The sequence below is a fragment of the Drosophila yakuba genome, chromosome 3R, assembly GCF_016746365.2.
Source record: "Drosophila yakuba strain Tai18E2 chromosome 3R, Prin_Dyak_Tai18E2_2.1, whole genome shotgun sequence".
NCBI lineage: Eukaryota > Metazoa > Arthropoda > Insecta > Diptera > Drosophilidae > Drosophila > Drosophila yakuba.
Window position 1 is genome coordinate 2956780 of NC_052530.2, and position 20876 is coordinate 2977655.

Sequence of the window (20876 nt, forward strand, 5' to 3'; positions counted from 1 at the left end):
AAGCCTCCAATTTAAACAAACTTGTCTTGAACTCCTTCTGGAAGTATTTCAATAGTTTTCCAGCTTACGTTTCGTATCAGTAGCTCCCGTGTTTCCAAACAAGGTCAGATATTAAGAGGGCGACATACATACATAGGTCGATAATCTTGTAGTGTATTTTATTATACCCGTTACTTGTAAAGTCCGACTGTCCGTTTGTTTGCCTGGGGATCTTAAAGAACTTGACTATAGCGTTACCTTTTATTTTTTAAGATTAGTATTGAAAAGGTTATCTTACCTCAAATACTGCATACAATTGGTTTTATTTTAATTCTATTAAAAATATTAAATGAACGAAAATGGCGCTTCTAAGACTGAGCGTTGTGTCGGCATGAGTTTAACAATTTTAGACTTCTTAAAAAATATTGATATTTATATGTTTCATTTTCCCAGTTGTTTTATACCCGTTAATGGTATAGTGTATACTAGATACATACATTAAAAAGTTTGTAACAGGCAGAAGAAAGTCTTTCCGAACATATAAAGTATATATATTCTTGATTAGGATTATTAGCCGAGTCGAACTGTCCGTACGTCCGTAACGAGACCTCGATCTCAGGAAGTATAAAAGCTAGAATGTTGAGATTGAGCCTGCAGCTTTTGGAGACATAGACGCAGCGCACTCTTGTTTGCCCCGCCCAATACTACGCCTAAAAGTCTTGTCTATAGATAGTCTTGTTCTAACATCCAAAACTGTCATGTCCACACTTTTGAAACATTTTTAAATTTTTTTTAATAATGCTTTTTTTTTTTCCAATTCTTACCGATATTCCAGAAAATCTTGAAATTTCTTGTTCCCACTTCCTAAGTAACGGTTATCTGCTGGTCGGGAAACAACTTTAGCAACCTCTCTTGTGCTTTTTGTACTTACACATTATAATACGTAGAATTCGAGTGGGTTTTCACTGTACATCTATCTGTGTTCGCGCCTCGCTGCGAAAGCCGGTTGTTTGTTATTAGTTGCCCCCAGACAATCTTGGCCATGTGTGCGGGTCTTGGTATGCGTGCGTTTGTTGGCCTTTTGACGTCTCTCTTGCCTGCTGCTCTCTCCAATTCTCGCTCATCCTGCTGCCATAGTTGCAAGTTCAGTGACTGCAGCTGGCAGTCGCTGAGGTCTTCACAAAGCTAGCAGCTTTTGATCACAATCATTTTACGCTTTGCTTGCAAAATGGAATGACCAGCCATTGATCATAATCGGCGTTCAAGAGCAAATGAAATGGGGAAAGAGGAAAACACTCCCCAGCTTGCATTGGCCAACACTGTCAAAGGTCTTTGAGTCACGTTAATTTCCACTAGTGCCCATCCATAAAGTCAACACTCACGGTTTATGGTTAGACCCTTAGGTGAAAGGGGAGGCGCCGTAGAGTAGTTTTTGTGGTACTAAGTATTACTAATTGGTTGTCTTAGCTGGTCACGAGTGCTTGTAATGGTTGCTGTTGTTGACGAATTTTAAAAAGCCACTAAGTATTGTATCTAAAACGCAGATATAGTGGTTGTTGTTTTTCTAAATGAATGATTAGTTCAATTTTTATAGCACAAATACATAGGTACTAGGAGGGGCTATAAATAGGACATATTGTCAGAATCTGTCGAAATTCCTCTTTCAATTTGGTTAAAAAAGTTCGCAAATAAGATATATATTTTTTGGGGTTTGCTACAGGTATCATAAAAATCAAGTAAGAAGCATGTTACTCACGTAGGCTCCTAAATACTGAAAGGTCAGGAAAATTTCTATCAGCAGAGTAACTTTTAAATCAACTAATAATGGTGAAATGCAATAGTATAGCTGTAAATTATATTATGGAAAGCTAAATCAGAGCATAGAAAACATTTCCCATCAAGTCAAGTCTGTTCTTGCAGCTTTTGTCTTGATGTGCTTGAATTGTCTTAAATTTGTTTTGTTATACCCGTTACTCGTAGAGTAAAAGGGTATACTAGATTCGTTGAAAAGTATGTAACAGGCAGAAGGAAGCGTTTCCGACCATATAAAGTATATATATTCTTGATCAGGATCAATAGCCGAGTCGATCTGGCCATGTCCGTCTGTCCGTCCGTCTGTCCGTCCGTCTGTCCGTCCGTCCGTCTGTCCGTCCGTATGAACGTCGAGATCTCAGGAACTACTAAAGCTAGAAAGTTGAGATTAAGCATACAAACTCCAGGGACAAGGAAGCAGCGCAAGTTTGTCGATTCATGTTGCCACGCCCACTCTAACGCCCTCAAACCGCCCAAAACTGCCACGCCCACACCTTTGAAAAATGTTTTGAAATTTTTTCACTTTTTTATTAGTCTTGTAATTTTCTATCGATTTACCAAAATACTTTTTGCCACGCCCACTCTAACGCCCTCAAACTGCCCAAAACTGCCACGCCCACACCTTTGAAAAATGTTTTGAAATTTTTTTCACTTTTTTATTAGTCTTGTAATTTTCTATCGATTTACCAAAAAACTTTTTGCCACGCCCACTCTAACGCCCTCAAACTGCCCAAAGCTGATACGCCCACACTTTTGAAAAATGGTTTGATATTTTTTCATTTTTATATTGGTCTTGTAAATTTCTATCGATTTCCCAAGAAACGTTCTGCCACGCCCACTATAACGCCTACAAACCGCCAAAAACTGTGTTTAAGACTCTCCTTTTCCCTTCCACTAGCTGAGTAACGGGTATCAGATAGTCGGGGAACTCGACTATAGCGTTCTCTCTTGTTTATTTATAGGTCTGTTAAGAAAATGCCACATAAACAACTTTCTTTTGAACATTGGTCTCCGTCGTCTAACTCACAAATAATTATCATTTTTGTAACGATGTTTTTTCCCTGCTTTGTTGTAATTGCATTATTATAAAGACTACTAAAATGTATTTATGTCTACCTTGGCACACGTTTTATTAGCTATTAATAAAGCATAGAGTATAACACGTATTGGTTCGTTCTGCTGTCATTTTTTTGGTGAAAATGTTTGGCTTTATAAACGAAAAAAGTCTTTGGACGTCTGACCATATTGGTCAGGTTCCCCTAGCACGTACGTGCTATTGAATTGTGGCTTAACTGGGTTTTTTGGTTAAAGAAAGTTCGCTTTTCATTCTGTCAATTAACGAGGGTATATACAAATATCTCCTTAACAATTGGCCCTTCTAATGCCCGTTATTCGTAGAGTATAAGGTTATACAAGGTTTCTTGAAAAATATGTAACAGGTAGATGGAAGCGTTAAGTTATATATATAAAGTAGGCGAGTCGATCTGGCTCTGTCCGTCCATATAAATGTCGAGATCTCAGGAACTATAAAAGCTAGAATGTTGAGATTAAGCATGCAGATTCCAGAGACATAGACGCAACGCAAGTTTGTCGAATCATGTTGCCACGCCCACAAACCGCCTAAAACTGCCATGCCCACAATTTTGAAAAATGTTTTGATATTTTTTCATTTTTGTATTGGTCTTGTAAATTTCTATCGATTTACAAAAACCTTTTTGCCACGCCCACAAGCTTGTTAAAAAGGAGTCTCTCCCATTTCTATAACAAAAATAATTGGACCTGCAAACCGCCCAATACTGTCACACCCAAACTTTTGAAATGTTGTTTAATATTTTTACGTGTTATTATTTTTTCCCATTTTCTAGCAAAATGAAAAATGCACTTTCACTAGCTGAGTAACGTATCAAATAGTCGGGGAACTCGACTAAAGCATTCTCGATTGTTTTTTTTTAATGCGCTATGGGGGTAATAAACATGTTTATTTTTGCACCCCGAAATGACGACGAGTTCCTTTTCATTCATCTTAAATGAAAAGGCTTGGGAGACTTGAAATTGGATGGCGTGCGGCCCCAACATTCCAACGGAAATCGAAACCGCGAAAAACTATTTACTTGCTGTATAACTTTGAAGACTTGTCAAGAATATCACTATGACTATGCTTGGTCTGCGACATTCTCTATCTTGTGGATCGTCGCCAAATTTAATTGCTTGAGAAGGAACCAAAGAACGCATCGAATGATTATTGATTCGCCGATAGATAACCATCCCGCCGTTTCTTAGGTGTTATGCCTGCATAATTTTTTGTAATTTTTTAGTCGAGCTGTCAAATTAAAAAAAAATAACAAAAATAGGAACTATTTCTGTGTCTTTTCGCCCTGCCTAGCTGATCTTCAGGAATTTTGAGTTTTTGGCTACGCAGAAATTAAAATATCGGCTTCCTAGCTGTCGAGGGTGCTACGCATTTTTGGTTGTGCCAATTATTCAGTTTGTAATAAAATTTTTAAAATAATAATTAGTATAAAAAATGATATTATATATACGAGCATATTTATTTTATCGTTTGATAATTGTTTCTTTTTCCATAAATAACTGTGGTCGTGTCAGTTTTGGGCGTTTTGTGGGCGTAAGAACGGGCAACATGGGTCAACAAACTTGCCCTGCGTCTATGTCTCTAGAATCTGTATGCCTAGTCTTAACCTTCTAGATTTTATAGTTCCTGAAATCTTGACGATCATACGGACATGGCCAGATCGACTAGGCTATTGATACTGATAAAGAATATACATATATAAATACTTTATGTGGTCGGAAACGCTTCCTTCTGCCTGTTACATACTTTTCAACGAATCTAGAATACCCTTTTACGAGTAACAATATACCCAGAAAAAAAAGCAGGGTAAATAAAAAGCATATAAAACACGAAAACAGAAAATAAGCCGAATAGATATAAGACAAAAATGAAAATGCAATGAAAATTTAGTTAGAGAAAGAAGAATACGGCGACAAAAACAGCGCTAAAAATGCGCCTCACAAAAATAGAGCAATGCGTGTGTCTGAAAATGAAAGAAATTATATAAATACGATCCATATAATTTTCTATACGTATTTGCAGCTATATATAAGCACAGGCATATCCGAGATATTTGTAGAAAGCTCCCTGTCTCAGTCAAACAGAAATTTATTCCGTTTCTTCTGATTTTCAGTTTGAAAACGCATCTTTATTCTGTTTTTGTATTTCCTTTTTGCTGCTGACGCAAATGTTATGAGACAACCAAATTTTTAGATCTTGCTAAAAAGCAAACTTCCCATTTTCAATTAAGAATTTCAGAACTAGGATAAATATTGACTGGAGTACAAAGCTATTCGCCCGGTATGGCCAGTATGCCGGCGCAAGCCTTTTCAATGGCCTCCACGTCTGCATAACGATTTCCTATTATCGGAAAATGCGGTTTTCCGAAAAGATAGAAGTCTACGAACTTGCATCTACGCGATATTCCGGACGGACTCGTCGAATACGGCGCACCATACGCTTTAGAACTCCAAGTAGAGTACCGCATTAACAGTTTGGCCGGGTGGAACAAATTCTTTGTGGACAATACACTTGGAATCATAAAAACAAATCTGCATTGTCTTCACTTTTAGCTTCTCCATGCTTAATTTTTTAGGTTTCGGCTCGCCGGGCACCTTCTATTCAGCACTCTGACGTTTCGTTTGGGGATCATATTTAAAATAGCACGTTTCGTCACCATTCACAATCTTGTAAAGAAAGTTCGGGTCTTTTGTTGCTCATTAATTATGTCCTTCGAATGTGGAACTCTGAGCAATTTTTGGTCGTCAGTCAATTTGTAAGAAACTCACCTTTTGCAAGCCCAAATTTTCGTTCAAAGTGCGATAAATCGATGCTTTGGAGATATTCAGTTCTATTTCGATGAATTTTGTTACAAAATGGTTTTTCTCAATTTCTATAGATATGCCAGAAAAAGGTTAAAATTTCTTGCTTGCACCTCCTCTTGCTGAGTAATGGGTATCTGATAGTCGGGGAACTCGACTATAGCTCTTTCTTGTTTATTCTCGGTTTATACATCCCTCTTGGTCGATGTGTCTTTTAAGTCGATTCCTACTACGTCTTTCTAACACAGTAAAACGATCAGCAAGTCCACAATTTCCTGGATTCAATCTCTTCGATCAAGCAAACTAAAAATATTTACTTTCTATTAATTTACGAGTTGAGCATTTAAATGTTTTTAAATTATTCATAAAATAACCGACAAGTTCACAGGTCTACTCTTTTGTTTCTTGGATGAATAATATGATACGCATAATAATAATTTTTAGATTTTGGTGACGCGTGTTTTGAAAGTCAAATCGAAATTAGGTATTCAAAAAGTTTGATGGACATGAGGAAGATTTGAGAGAGCAACAAATGTATTGTTATCCGTTTGTGTTTATATCTTAGATGTTTGAATAAACGCTCATCACAATCATTTAAAAATTCTTTTATACCGTTACTAAAAAGGGTATACTAGATTCGTTGAAAAGTATGTAACAGGCAGAAGGAAGCGTTTCCGACCATATAAAGTATATATATTCTTGATCAGGATCAATAGCCGAGTCGATATGACCATGTCCGTCTGTCCGTCCGTCCGTCTGTCCGTCTGTCTGTCCGTCCGTATGAACGCTGAGATCTCAGAAACTACAAATGCTAGAAAGTTGAGACTAAGCATACAAACTCCAGAGACATAGACGCAGTGCAAGTTTATCGATTCATGTTGCCACGCCCACTCTAACGCCAACAAACCGCCAAAAACTGCCACGCCCACACATTTGAAAAATGTTTTTATATTTTTTAATTTTTGTATTAGTCTTGTAAATTTCTATCGGTTTGCAAAAACACTTTTTGCAACGCCCACTCTCACGACCACAAACCGTCCAAAGCTGCTACGCCCACACTTTTAAAAAATGTTTTAATATTTTTTCATTTTTGTATTAGTCTTGTAAATTTCTATCGATTTGCCAAAAAACTTTCTGCCACGTCCACTCTAACGCCTACAAACCGCCAAAAACTGTCAGTGTTTAAGACTCTCCTTCTCCCTTCCACTAGCTGAGTAACGGATATTAGATAGTCGGGGAACTCGACTATAGCGTTCTCTCTTTTTTATTCTTTAAAACAGCTCATGTTTGCCCACCAATTAGTTTTTTTTGCCCACGTCCAGGTTTTAAGATATGATATTTCAAAAAATTTCGAACTTCAAAAAGTTGAGTTTTTTGAACTTTTTTTTTTTTAAATCGCAATAACTTCGTTTGCCCACGTTTGCCCACCCTTTAGAATTTTGAAAAAACTTTTAGTTTAGAAAATATAAGCACTTAAAGAATTAAGCATTTTCTATACCCCAAAACTAAAAATGTTCAAACAAAATCGTTTGCCCACCCTCTAAAAATGCTTTTTATCGTTTGCCCACCCTTTAAAAATAATTTTTTTCGTTTGCCCACCCTTAAAAAAAAATAAAAACGTTTGCCCACCTCTTAAACCTAAATATTTTTTAAAAAAAAATCGTTTGCCCACCCCCTAAAAATGCTATTTATCGTTTGCCCACCCTTTAAAAAATATATTTTCGTTTGCCCACCTCTTAAAACTAAATATTTTAAAACAAAATCGTTTGCCCACCCTCTAAAAATGCTTTTTATCGTTTGCCCACCCTTTAAAAATTATTTTTTTCGTTTGCCCACCCTTAAAAAAACCTTTACCCACCCTGGGTTTTTTAGGGGGTGGGCAAACGATTTTGTTTGAACATTTTTAGTTTTAGGGTATGGAAAATGCTTAATTCTTTAAGTGCTTATCTTTTCTAAACTAAAAGTTTTTTGAAATTTCTAAAGGGTGGGCATACGTGGGCAAACGAAGTTATTGCGATTTAAAAAAAAAAGTTCAAAAAACTCAACTTTTTAAAGTTCGAAAATTTTCGAAATTTCATATCTTGAAAACTGGACGTGGGCAAAAAAAACTAATTGGTGTGCAAACATGGGCAAACGATGGGCAAACGTTTCCAACTTTCAAATTTCAAAAATTCGATTTTTGCGGACCCAGCTTCTTTGAGCTCGCATATTTCTTAGCGTGGTTGTAATAAAAATTATAGTATTTTTATACCCGTTACTCTTAGAGTAAAAGGGTATACTAGATTCGTTGAAAAGTATGTAACAGGCAGAAGGAAGCGTTTCCGATCATATAAAGTATATATATTCTTGATCAGGATCAATAGCCGAGTCGATCTGGCCATGTCCGTCTGTCCGTTCGTATGAACGTCGAGATCTCAGGTACTATAAAAGCAAGAAAGTTGACATGCTGAATGCCAGAGACTCCAGACTCGATTCATGTTGCCACGCCCACTCTAACGTCCATAAACCGCTAAAAGCTGCCACGCCCACACTTTTGATGTTTTGATATTTTTTCACTTTTGTATTAGTCTTGTAATTTTCCATCAATTTGCCAAAAAACTTTTTGCCACGCCCACTCTAACGCCCACAAACCGCAAAAGGTTGCCACGCCCACACTTTTAAAAAATGTTTTGATATTTTTTCATTTTTGTATTGGTCTTCTAAATTTCTATCGATTTGCAAACAAACTTTTTGCCATGCCCGCTCTAACGCCCACAAACCGCCCAAAACTGCCACGCCCACACTTTTGAAAAATGTGTACTCTACGAGTAACGGGTATAAAAAGGGTATTATTTAAGATTTTGCCGGAAAATCAAATGCGTTATCTTGAAGATTGGGAAAATGCTAGCCGATAAATATCTGTGTGGGTTTCGGCGTTGTGATTCAGCCGATTCCAACGAAAGTTTACCCTCCCTACTACCGTCGCAGTTTTTGGTAGCATCAAGCCATTTAAATTAAACCCCGTCGAATTGGGTATTTTAAACCACCATTCTTGCTGTACTAAAGTCTGCTGGCGTTTTGACTTTGCTTGAAAAGGTGACCAGACGCTGGTTTTCAAGAAACTTTTATTCGGACAACGATGAAAGATGATCAAATGAAATCAGTTCACACTCAAAATCTTCCGAGATCTGGAAGCTGAAGGATGGATGGTCATGGTAAAATCGACTCGAAACCTTGATACCTTTCAACAAATCTAGTACACATACGAGTAAAGGGTGTAAACATATGTATGTCCAATAGCGGTACAATTTTATAAATTTGTAAATGCAAATTAACAGCGAATGAACTGAGCATTCAAAGAATATGGAAATGGACGTGCATATTTCTGCCATTGCATTCCTGGACTCTTCTGGCTCGTTGGCGTTTTTATTAAATTATTTATATCGCATTGCTAAGTCTGTGTCCGTATCACGATGATGAAAGTGAGAATGATGTGTCGTTCTTATGCGGTTGACGGCGACTGTAGTCTCCGCTTTTGAGGACTTACAAAGAATTTCTTGTTTTGATATAGTATAGTTTTCATTGCGACAACCACGAAATTCTTTTCCCTTTGGTCCAATTGTGTCCATCAAAGTGATGCTAGGTCGTCTCCCTTGTGCGCCAGTTCCACATGCAAAGATCTTAACGGCTATAATTTGAGCAGACTGGTCGGATGAGTCACAAATCATGATCAACATGCCTGACAAAACCAGTCTTTTTTGTATATCCTTTACTCGTAGAGTAAAAGTGTATACTTGATTCGTTGGAAAGTATGTAACTGGCAGAATCAAGCGTTTCCGACCATATAAAGTATATATATATTCTTGATCAGGATCAATAGCTCGATCTGGTAGACTCGTCCGTCAGGTAGAAAGCATGCGAACACGAAGCGCAAGTTGGTTGACCCATGTTGCCGCTCCCACTCTAATGCCCAAATCTGCCACGCCCACGCTTTTCAAAAATGTTTTGATATGTTTTCATTTTCTTATTAGTCTTGTAAATTTTTATCCATTTGCAAAAATAAACTTTTCGCCACGCCCACCCTAAAGCCCACAGACCGCCCAAATTTGCCACGCCAACACTTTTGATAAATGTTTTAATATTTTTTCACCTGGCCCACACACCACCGAATACTGTAAGTGTTGAAATATCTCCTTCGCACTTCTACTAGCTGAGTAATGTGTATGAGATAGTTGGGGTACTCGATTATAGCGTTTTCTCTTGTTTTTTTTTTTTTTAGATTCTACTGATTAAAATGTATTTTCAAGGTCATTGCGGCTAAAAGCCCTTACTTCTTTTAGACATGCGAATTAATGAATGACATAATAATTGCCAATCGAAAAAAGAGAAAGAGGAGAACATCGCACGGGCCTATTTGCTAATCACAACATGTTGCTTTAGTTGTTCAGAAGAAAAAAAATTATAAAATAAATGTTTTTTTTTTTAGCACATTTTTGTCTTATCTGTGATAGGCTGTCAACATTTTATTGAATATTATAGACGATTGGAAAAGTATATATTTGAATGTATATTATACATATTTAGTTTATTTGTAAATATTATTATTATAAAAAAGTACTGAATCATTTTGAATAAGAACATTTAATGATCTAAAAGTCGAAAACTCTTATTTCTCCTCTATGGTCTACAGTCTCATTTACTGCGTTGTGAACTTTTATCTGAAATCAATATACCCACTGAAAGCGTATACAAATATAATTTAATTGTTTGAAATTGTCTTTTATTGCGTTGCAAGCGTTTGCAACACATTCTAGGCATGAACATACATATATGTACATATGTATAAAGAACATTTTTTGTGGTCAAAATACAATTTCGTTATATTCCTCAGAAATTAGACTATTTTTGCTTTCTGTGTGGTTCGTGGAAACATGGGTCTTGGACAACCGGGAAACTTGAGGTCTGACTTTGGCTCCGGACTCGATTGGATGTTAATGGCATGAGAGTGAACGGCTTCAAATGCATTTGTGGAACAGCTGCGCATAGAAAATGCTTTTCCAGAAACGACACTTTTCTGTCATCATCAATAATACCGCCATATAGACACTTCTTGTCGCTTGCCAGTCGTCGCTTTGTGGTTACCTTCGCTGCCGCGAGAAATGCAACAAACAAATTGGCATATGCCAATTTCTCCTTCATATGCGTGTTATGTTGCAAAGACCGGGGCTTGGTCGTTGCTACCAACAATACCCCAGGAAAGTAAAGTAACCGCTGCAGCTTCAGCAGCTGACACATCTTGCGGCCGAAACAGCATCCAGCGTTCAACGTTCAATGTTCAACTCTCTTTTTTGCAGCTTTTGCCGCAAAACGCTTTGTATAACCTATCGAAATAAATTTTCGATCTGGAGAGAATCGATCCCCGCGCTCTGGTTGCACTTTTTACCAGCTTTACTTTCAATGGGATGTCAGTGTTGACCAAAATAATTTTTATACCCGTTACTCGTAGAGTAAAATGGTATACTAGATTCGTTGAAAAGTATGTAACAAGCAGAAGGAAGCGTTTCCGACCATATAAAGTATATATATTCTTGATCAGGATCAGTAGCCGAGTCGATCTGGCCATGTCCGTCTGTCCGTCTGTCCGTATGAACGTCGAGATCTCAGGAACTACAAAAGCTAGAAAGTTGAGATTAAGCATACAGATTTCCAAGACATAGAAACAGCGCAAGTTTGTCGATTCATGTTGCCACGCCCACTCTTACTCATTATTGAAAAATGTTTTAATATTTTTTCATTTTTGTATTAGTATTGTAAATTTCTATCGATTTGCAAAAAAACTTTTTGCCACGCCCACCCTAACGCCCACAAATCGCCAAAAACTGTGTTTAAGACTCTCCTTCTCCCTTCCACTAGCTGAGTAACGGGTATCAGATAGTCGGGGAACTCGACTATAGCGTTCTCTCTTGTTATTTCTTACAAGTAGTAAGTAATTAGTATGTTTCGCTAATATTTGTGTAAGTTAAAATAGGACGATATGTATAAATATGTGTTACTATAGGGTAAAAGGAGTTCGTTGTGTTTTAAATTTATGACAATTTTTTGAAGACTGAACATTAATTAAACGGTTACCGGCGACTCCGTATAATAGGCGATGCCGCATTTATTGATTTTTGGGCGAAATAAAACGTGTGCTGCCGGGCCATTTTGAGATTTCTTAAATTCCCCACAGGATTGAAGAATGGTTAGCCTGGTGACCTGGGTAGTTACAGTTCTTTCTACCTTTTACCTAAAATACGTGTACGAGTGTAGCACTTTATTTTAGGTCAAGCTTCTGTCTTTTGTGGGTTTAATTAACGGTCAACGGAAACTTATGCGCTTTTGTCTACTATACGTCTGCTTTCGCTTTGCGTTGTCTAAGGTTACCGTCCAATCAAGTTCCGCTTTTGTGCGAAGAAAGGGTAAAAGGGGAGAAAAAGGCGTTTTTTTAAATGTGTGGTTTTTGCATATCGATATGCCTTTCCTTTTTGGCTCCTCTTCCTTTTCCAAACACATTTTTTCGCTGTGGCACACTGCGATCTTACTCGATATGTCAATGTTCTATATGGCTGACTGATTTCACTGAGCCAATCTATATATAAAAAAGAAAATTTCTGATTTTGTGTATGCCATGGCTACACAAACGAACTGTCAATTTAAGTAAACTTCCGGTTTTAGATTGTGGGTTCTGCTCGGTTCGTTAGTTCGGGGCACTTATACTTTTTTAGGTCTCTCCCAATTTTTTTTACGTAAACAAAAACTAAATAAAATATTTTTTGTTGAGTTAGTTGAATACGGATTCTATAAAAATTAACTTATAAAAAAGAAATATAGCGAGTCTATTAGTTTAGGATAATATTAAATTTTAAGGTACTCGAACAAAAATTTATATCCGTTACTGGTAGACAGAAAAGGTATACTATATAAAGTATATATATAAAGTTTGATGGAGGCAGATGGAAGCGTACTCGACTCTATACAGAAATCCACTGGGCTGTCCGTATGACTTTCGAAAACTATGAAAGCTAGAACACTAAGATAAAGCATGTATATAGAGCTATTTCTATGGTTTTTGTATGTAATTTAATTATCAGTATGACTTGTAACCAACACCAAATGCGACCAGGATGAACGCGAGCTAACAATGGAAAGCATTAAGCCCCGACATAGGCTAACGTTTCCCATCTGCTCCTCCTCTACCCATTCCTCTATCCGCTCTCAGTGATCATCTCGACTTTAAACAATCACTTTTAGGAAAGGGTTCAATGCACCCGTCAGCATAATACACTCTCATAATACACTATTTCGGCGGAGGTTCGTGCAGCCACCGAGCTGATGGAATGATGGTGCTGATGGTCATAGCATAGCAGTCAAAACAACCGAAAAAGCAATGATGGCAGAAAATAAACAACCGACCATAATGACTGCGACTACAGAAAAGACAATAACAATAACATCATCACAACAGCAACAATGTTGCAGCATTCGACTTATCGGACCTGTTGCAAGTTGCAAAGTCATCGAAGAGAGGAGAGCCGTAAACACGGTTTACTATGGTGACACTGACCATATATGTATTTGCCTATTAGCTGATAGGCCCACACTCGAGTCTGAGCCACACTCAGAACTGAGCTGATATTTTCCACTGGGAGTGGTAAAATTCAAACTTCTGGTTTATTTATACATTAACACCATTAATAATTTCTTCATTATTTCGGCCAAAGAAAACAAAAACAAAAATTTAAATTATTCCAATATTTCGCTAAATACGCAATAAATAAAACTTACTCAAAGCAGAGATTACGAATTTCAATAAATGGCTGGATTACTGAATGCAGGAAATTACAAAAACAAGAGAGATCGCTATAGTCGAGTTCCCCGACCATCTGATACTCGTTTCAAAGCTAGTGAAAGTGCGAAGGGAAATTTCAACACTGACCGTTTTTGGCAGTTAAAGTGGGCGTTGAAGTGGGCGTGTAAAAAGATTTTTGGTAAATATAGTTAAATTTACAAGACGAACAAAAACGTGAAAAAAACTCAGAACATTTTTTAAAAGTGTGGGCGTGGCAGTTTTGGGCGGTTTGTGGGCGTTAGATAGGGCGTTGCAACTTGACAAACTTGCGTTGCGTCTATGTCGCTTAATCTCAACTCTCTAGCTTTTATAGTTTCTGAGATCTCGACGTTCATATGGACGGACAGACAGGCCGACAAACGGACAGACGGACATGACCAGATCGACTCGGCTATTGATCCTGATCAAAAATATATATGTATACTTTATATGGTCGGAAACGCTTCCTTCTGCCTGTTACATACTTTTTAACGAATCTAGTATACTCTTTTACTCTACGAGTAACAGGTATAAAATTAAAAAAGTGTAATTAAGGGAAAATTAACAGCAAACAAAGCTAAAAATGCGCATAACCTGTGCGTGCGATTCGAGTGTTGCAATTGCAAACAACAATTGTGCCTTGCCTCCAATTATCATTTTTGCCGTGTGTGCGCGCTTTTCAATTGTTTTGCATTTTGCAATATAATGCAGAAAATACATCAATAACGAAACAAGAATAATGTTGCCTTCTTCTTTTAGTGCCAAGGCCACAAAAGCAACAAGACAGCGGCAAAGGCAGAGAACTAGAAAAATACAAAAATAAAGGGTTGCCACATCGTGATTTCTTTTTAATCAAAAATCACCATTTAAAAAGCTCGCTTATGTCATCGCCGTATTGTTCCTGCCTGCAAATTGTGCCTTCTAGCTAAAATTAAATAAACCATTGAAATGCTTAGAAGATGACAAAATACCGCAAAAACTTTTGCTCATAATACGCTGCCGCTGTGTACTGTCAACCAAAACAATCCGCATTCATTGATTGCTAAGCCAATAAAACAAGCAGTCTGATTCATGTCGCACGAGAACATTGCGGAATTGCTATGGCTTTTACAGCGTATAATTTGCATAGGATTTGGTCTTTTATTATGCAATAAAGTTAATGTGCCTGAGTCGGTACCTCAGCATAACCAGTTATTTCCAGTCGAACAAATCTGAGCCCCCTGCGAAATTTAATAAAAAATGCTAATTGTGATCAGTATTCGGGTGAATATAAAAAGTAGACTGGAGAATTACTATCCTGAATAGACCTTGCCTGGCTTATTATGCATGTTCATAAATTATCAAAACACCTAAATTATTTGGCCAAGTGAATGAATGACAAGTAGTTAGCCTTTGAATTTGGTAAAATAAGTCTGAGTTTAAACGGGTTGCAGAAATGACTGACTTTTACGCGGATTTATATTTTACCCGAATAATTTTGTTACATTTTTATACCCTTTACTTGTAGAGTAAAAGGGTATACTAGATTCGTTGACAAGTATGTAACAGGCAGAAGGAAGCGTTTTCGACCATATAAAGTATATATATTCTTGATCAGGATCCATAGCCGAGTCGATCTGGCCATGTCCGCCTGTCCGTCCGTCTGTCTGTCCGTATGAACGTCGAGATCTCAGGAACTACAAAAGCTAGAAAGTTGAGATTAAGCATACAGATTTCCAAGACATAGAAACAGCGCAAGTTTGTCGATTCATGTTGCCACGCCCACTCTTACTCATTATTGAAAAATGTTTTAATATTTTTTCATTTTTGTATTAGTATTGTAAATTTCTATCGATTTGCAAAAAAACTTTTTGCCACGCCCACCCTAACGCCCACAAATGGCCAAAAACTCTCAGTGTTTAAGACTCTCCATCGCACTTCCACCAGCTGAGTAACGGGTATCAGATAGTCGGGGAACTCGACTATAGCGTTCTCTTTTGTTTTTTTCTTGAAAAGTAAACATTGGCTCCCCGTTTTCAATTGGATTAAATGTGCAATGTGCCTTACTGTGGCGTGTATGAAAAGACTTATTAAGAATTGCGCCTCAGCATTTCAGTGCCGTAAACAATTCATGCGTAGGGGAAAACATAAACAAAATGTATTAATTAAACTCAAATAGAAACGAAAAGTTCGAAACGGTTTACTCAGACCAGAGAATGGAGAAGAAAGAAGCCACGCCGAGTCTGGCCGAGGCTGGCCTATACGAGAAGAACCATATATATATTTTGGCAAATGAATGAAATATATTTTTCCGTGCCTCTCTTATTGCGTGGCGTTTAGTTCAATGCCAAGGGGGCGTATGAGTAATAAAAACAAAAATAATCCGATAATGTGACACAAATCTGCCAAATATAAAAATCATTCAAACAAAAACTCCTTTTGACGAGGTACTATTGAAAATCCGACGGACGGACGGACATATATTTGAATAAAGCGTACCAAATAAGTAAATTTAACTTACTGTATTTAATTTGTCAAATTTGAAATCATTTTTTAAATCGCCACAAAAGCTATATAAGAGAAATATATAGAAATATATGTCCGTCCGTCTGTCTGTCCGTCCGTATGAGCGTGGAGATCGCAGGAACTATAAAAGCTACAAGGTCGAGATTCAGCATGTAGACTCCAGAGGCATAGACGCAGCGCAATTTGGTTAACCCAATTAGTCACGTCCACTCTAACGCCCACAAATCGCCCAAAGCTGCCACGTCCACACTTTTGAACAAGAGAGAACGCTATAGTCGTGTTTCCCGACTATCAGATACCCGTTACTCAACTAGTGTGATTGCGAAAAAGAAATTTTAATTAATAAAGAAATAAAAACTTGTTAAGACTTGTCCAGTTAAGATTTGGTTTGTAAACAAATATTTTCTTTGTAAAGGGTTTAAAATTATTATTTGAAGTTTTGGACGATCATTGTTTAATGAGCAACCCATTAAAAACATTTTATGACCCTCATAAAAATTCTGATTACTTCCATTAGCAAGTAAAATTCTACTTACACCCCATCTCTGAATCTTTATAACTTCAAAATAATGTTTTCTATAATGTATACTTATATAATTGTTTTTCTAGATACCAACGAGTAAATTATCGACCAATATCTCACACAGAAAGGGAATTTTAAAGGGTAAGCTTCCCCACATATGTACATATTGATGTATATTTATAGGTACATACATATATAACAAAACAAGAGCGAACGATATAGTCGAGTTCCTCGACTCTCAGGTACCCCTTACTCAGCTGGTGGAAGTGCTAACGAGAAAATTTAACAATCTCTTTTACTTATTAATAGAATTAATAATTAATAGAAAAAAAAAAGAAAAAAATATTAATAACAAATAAAAAAAAATTTCAAAAGTTTAGTGTATGGATAGCTTGTGGGCGCTAGAGGCATGGCCAAAATGTTTTGTAGCAAAGGTTTATGCCTCCGAAAGCTGCATGCCTAATTTCTTTCTATATTTAATAGTTCCTGAGACTTCGACGTTTATACGGACGGAGGGACGGACGGATAGACGGACATGGCCGGATCGACTCCGCTATTGATCCTGATTAATAATATATATTTTTCATATAGTCTAAAGCGCTTCCTTTTACGTGTTACATACTTTTCAACGAATCTAGTATACCCTTTAATTCTACGGGGTATAAACAGTAACGGACATCTTCTCAATCGCACACAAATGTTAGCCAAGCGTCGCTTATTAAAAGACATAAACATAAACGGGGGAGTTTGCTCTCTTACCCGGCGGATCACTAACCTGACTAACGTTAAATCAACTGATATGCTGCTGTGAACTATGCGGGAGCTGGGTTACCTACCAAATACAGATAGTAATAGATCAGCAGTGAAATCGGTGAATATAGTAAAACAAATTTGACATGCAAGCTGTGCTAAGTCACTGGCTGAACTAAACTCGAGACTTGTCTGCTTTCGACAAAACTGTATAGTTACATGTGTAAAGATAGGCGCACACTGTAGGCAGCGGAATTTATCAGCTAGAAAGTACAAAACACACCAACTGCAACTAGATAAAAGACAGGCGAGATCAAAATGACAGTCATCCCATTTGGAGAGAAACTTATAAAGGGACAAAAATATAGAGTGCTAGCTGCCAGAGCCAATCGCGAAGAGATTCAAACGCATTGCTAGATACACTAGCTTCTGGCTTTGGTACAGTTCAGTGTGTGAGTTTCATTTAAAAATAACTCTGTAGCTACCGGCTCCCCCTTTTCCCAGACGAGCTCCTGTTTCTACACATTCCCTACACAGCAAAAATATAATTATGAAATAACATTACCATGCAAACTTCTGGCAATTAATATTGCCAATTTATTGGTACTATTTATATATACTTTTGTGATTTCTATGATTTGTATGTGTAAATGAAATCAGTTCTTTACAAGTATGAGCTTTAAATAATAAATAATAAACGAAAACCGAAAGATTGTACTTATTGTATCTTAATTTTTTATCCGTTACTCGTAGAATAAAAGGGTATACTAGATTTCTTGAAAAATAATAATAAATAAAATAAAATAAAATAAAATAAATAAATATTAATAATAACAATAAAATAATAAAAATTAAACGAAAACGAAAGATTGTACTTCTTTTATCTTAATTAGGAAGCGTTTCCCACCAAATAAAGAATATTCAATAATCTTATTGAGGATCACTAGCCGAGTCGATGAGGCCATGTGCTCCTTTCCTTCCCTCCATATAAACATCGAGATTTTAGGTACTATAAAAGCTAGAAGGTTGAGATTAAGTAGGCAGATTCCAGAGACGCAGTGCAAGTTTGTTTCCAACTTTAGCCTCGCCTACTCTAACGCCCACAAACCGTCTATAAACTGCCACTCCAGTTTCAATTTTCGAAAAGAGCTATCCAATTCCAACAATTTATTAAGTGTAAGATTTCTTCACTTAATAAATAATAAACAAAAAAATTTAGTGTAGAATTTAGGAGGAACTACCACCCAAACGCTGACCGAACCTACGACCAAGTTCAAGTGCGTCCCACACTAGGAGGTTTGGCAGCCATGACAACTTGGACAAGTTCTAGCGGGTCAGCAATCAAGCTCAGGGCGCGGTCACATTAAAATTATGCCGGCCGGCCGAGAAGGGAGAATCAGAAATCGACTACGCTTAGTCATCGAACTTGGCGTAATGCAAAACACAGGCAGTTGGCTGCCGACTTGGAGATGACTCAACCCGGGACTGGCAAACAAACAAAACACAATGAAAGAAGGAAATGTGCTACCAGTTTAGTACACAGAGTCGAGCCGAAGATCGCACGCTGAACTCGCCAATGTTGTCCTACTCCACTTCTTCATGGATCCGAGATTTCAATGTGTAGTTGCTTGTTGGTAGCTAGTTGTTATACCTAGTCATGGTTCTCAACTCTGCAACGAAAGCCCGCCCTCATCATCATCATCGGGCTATTATGTACATTTTTTTACTGGTATAAGGGATACTAGGACATATTAAAAAATATAAATAATTTTAAATTATAAATTATTAATAATAAAATATTAATAATTTTAAATTATAAATTATTAATAATAAATTAAAATATTATAGTATGCAATAAATAATTTTCTTCGAAAATCGGCACCACTCCATTAGATTAGATTAACGATTTTGAATTCAGATTCCAACAGTCAGTTTGAATTCACAAACATGAATTTACCATACCAACATAAGCCATGACTTTCTCAGAGTGCATGGAAAGCTTTTCGCCTCGAATACTTTTCGTGCATGTTGCAATGCAAGCTCTCAATTAGTTTCAATATAACGTGCTGAGCAAAAACGTAAGAAATGTAAAATGATGACAAAATCCGTCCCAATCCGTTAGTTGATGAAGCCCGCATCCAGCCGCACTGGCCACTTATGTTTGTGAGGGAAGCTCATCATCAACCTTGCCATCATCCGCAACAGTGTTTGCCTGTCTGGGCTTTGACAAAACTTTGTATGTCATGTTGTCATTATGGTTCCTTATCCTTTTTCCTGGCATCGGAGGTCTCGGTCCCCTAGGCTGGCTTTGTTTTTCTACTACTTTGGGCTGTGGTTCCTCTTCGTCCCTGCCTCCTGCCGGATATTAATAGACACTTATCATCGGTTGACGCTTTACGCCTATTGTCTTATCCCCGGCCAAGATTGCCTGTCCCCCTTTTCGCACGCTATTCCTTTCGAGATCCGTCTCTGATTATTCCAGCATACTAATGTTCTCAAAAGCCTCCCTTCTATGCATTTCAAAGTGTAACACAAAGTTTTCGGAGGCCATAACCTTTTGGTTTATTTTACAGCATCAACAACCAAGACTTCATATAAAGCAACTTCTATATTCGATTAGTTAATTAATTTTTAAGGTATTATCTTAGACGTGTTCTTAATGCAAACAAAGCTAATAATACTCGACGTCATTGGAAGCATTGCAGTATTATGTCTATTTCAAAGACTTACGAATATTTGGGTCACCGGCAATCCTCGAGGTCGATACTAAGAGGTCTGACATTGTGCCAAATCACTGATATAGATGGGACTGAGAGAGCAATAAAACTTCATAAACCGCAAACTTTGCCAAAGTAGAAACTTCTTTGTTTATAGTCGGGTCGTTAGCTCTCCTGCAACCCTCCATTAAAAATAAAAACAGTACGATACTGTTTATACTCCAATAAACATTAACAAAAATCGTTATTGATTTCAGCCTGCACTAATTTGTTTTTCTGTTGATAATGTCAAAAGGCGGTAAAAACTGCTTGGGTAATCGTGGAACCCACAACACCTTGCAATATTTGACTACAACCAAACGTGTAATGTAGTAATAACTCGGCAATCAAGAGAACACAAAAATCATTTATTATACCCGTTACTCGTAGAGTAAAAGGGTATACTACATTCGTTGAAAAGTATGTAACAGGCAGAAGGAAGCGTTTCCGACCATATAAAGTATATATATTCTTGATCAGGATCAATAGCCGAGTCGATTTGGCCATGTCCGTCTGTCCGTATGAACGTCGAGATCTCAGGAACTACAAAAGCTAGAGATTAGGCATACAGACTCCAGGGACATAGAAGCAGCGCAAGTTTGTCGAATCATGCTGCCACGCCCACTCTAACGCCCACAAACCGCCCAAAACTGCCACGCCCACCCTTTTGAAAAATGTTTTAATATTTTTTCATTTTTGTATTGGTCTTGTAAATTTCTATCGATTTGCAAAAAAACTTTTTGCCACGCCTACTCTAACGCCCACAAACCAAAACTGCCACGCCCACCCTTTTGAAAAATGTTTTAATATTTTT

The 20876-nt window shown here is 37.3% G+C and overlaps 1 protein-coding gene across 12 annotated transcripts in view; it reads left to right on the top strand.

The window, feature by feature from the left end:
- LOC6535318 (uncharacterized protein CG43427) overlaps window positions 1-20876 on the top strand; it is a 52140-nt gene that overhangs the window by 8709 nt on the left and 22555 nt on the right. For 10 of the 12 annotated variants that reach the window (XM_015191567.3, XM_015191571.3, XM_015191566.3 and 7 more), the window contains one exon: window positions 16643-16697. The exons of the other annotated variants lie outside the window; for them this stretch is intronic. The gene's annotated coding sequence lies outside the window, so the exon portion shown is untranslated. The remainder of the gene's footprint in view (window positions 1-16642; window positions 16698-20876) is intronic. 12 annotated transcript variants of the gene reach the window in all.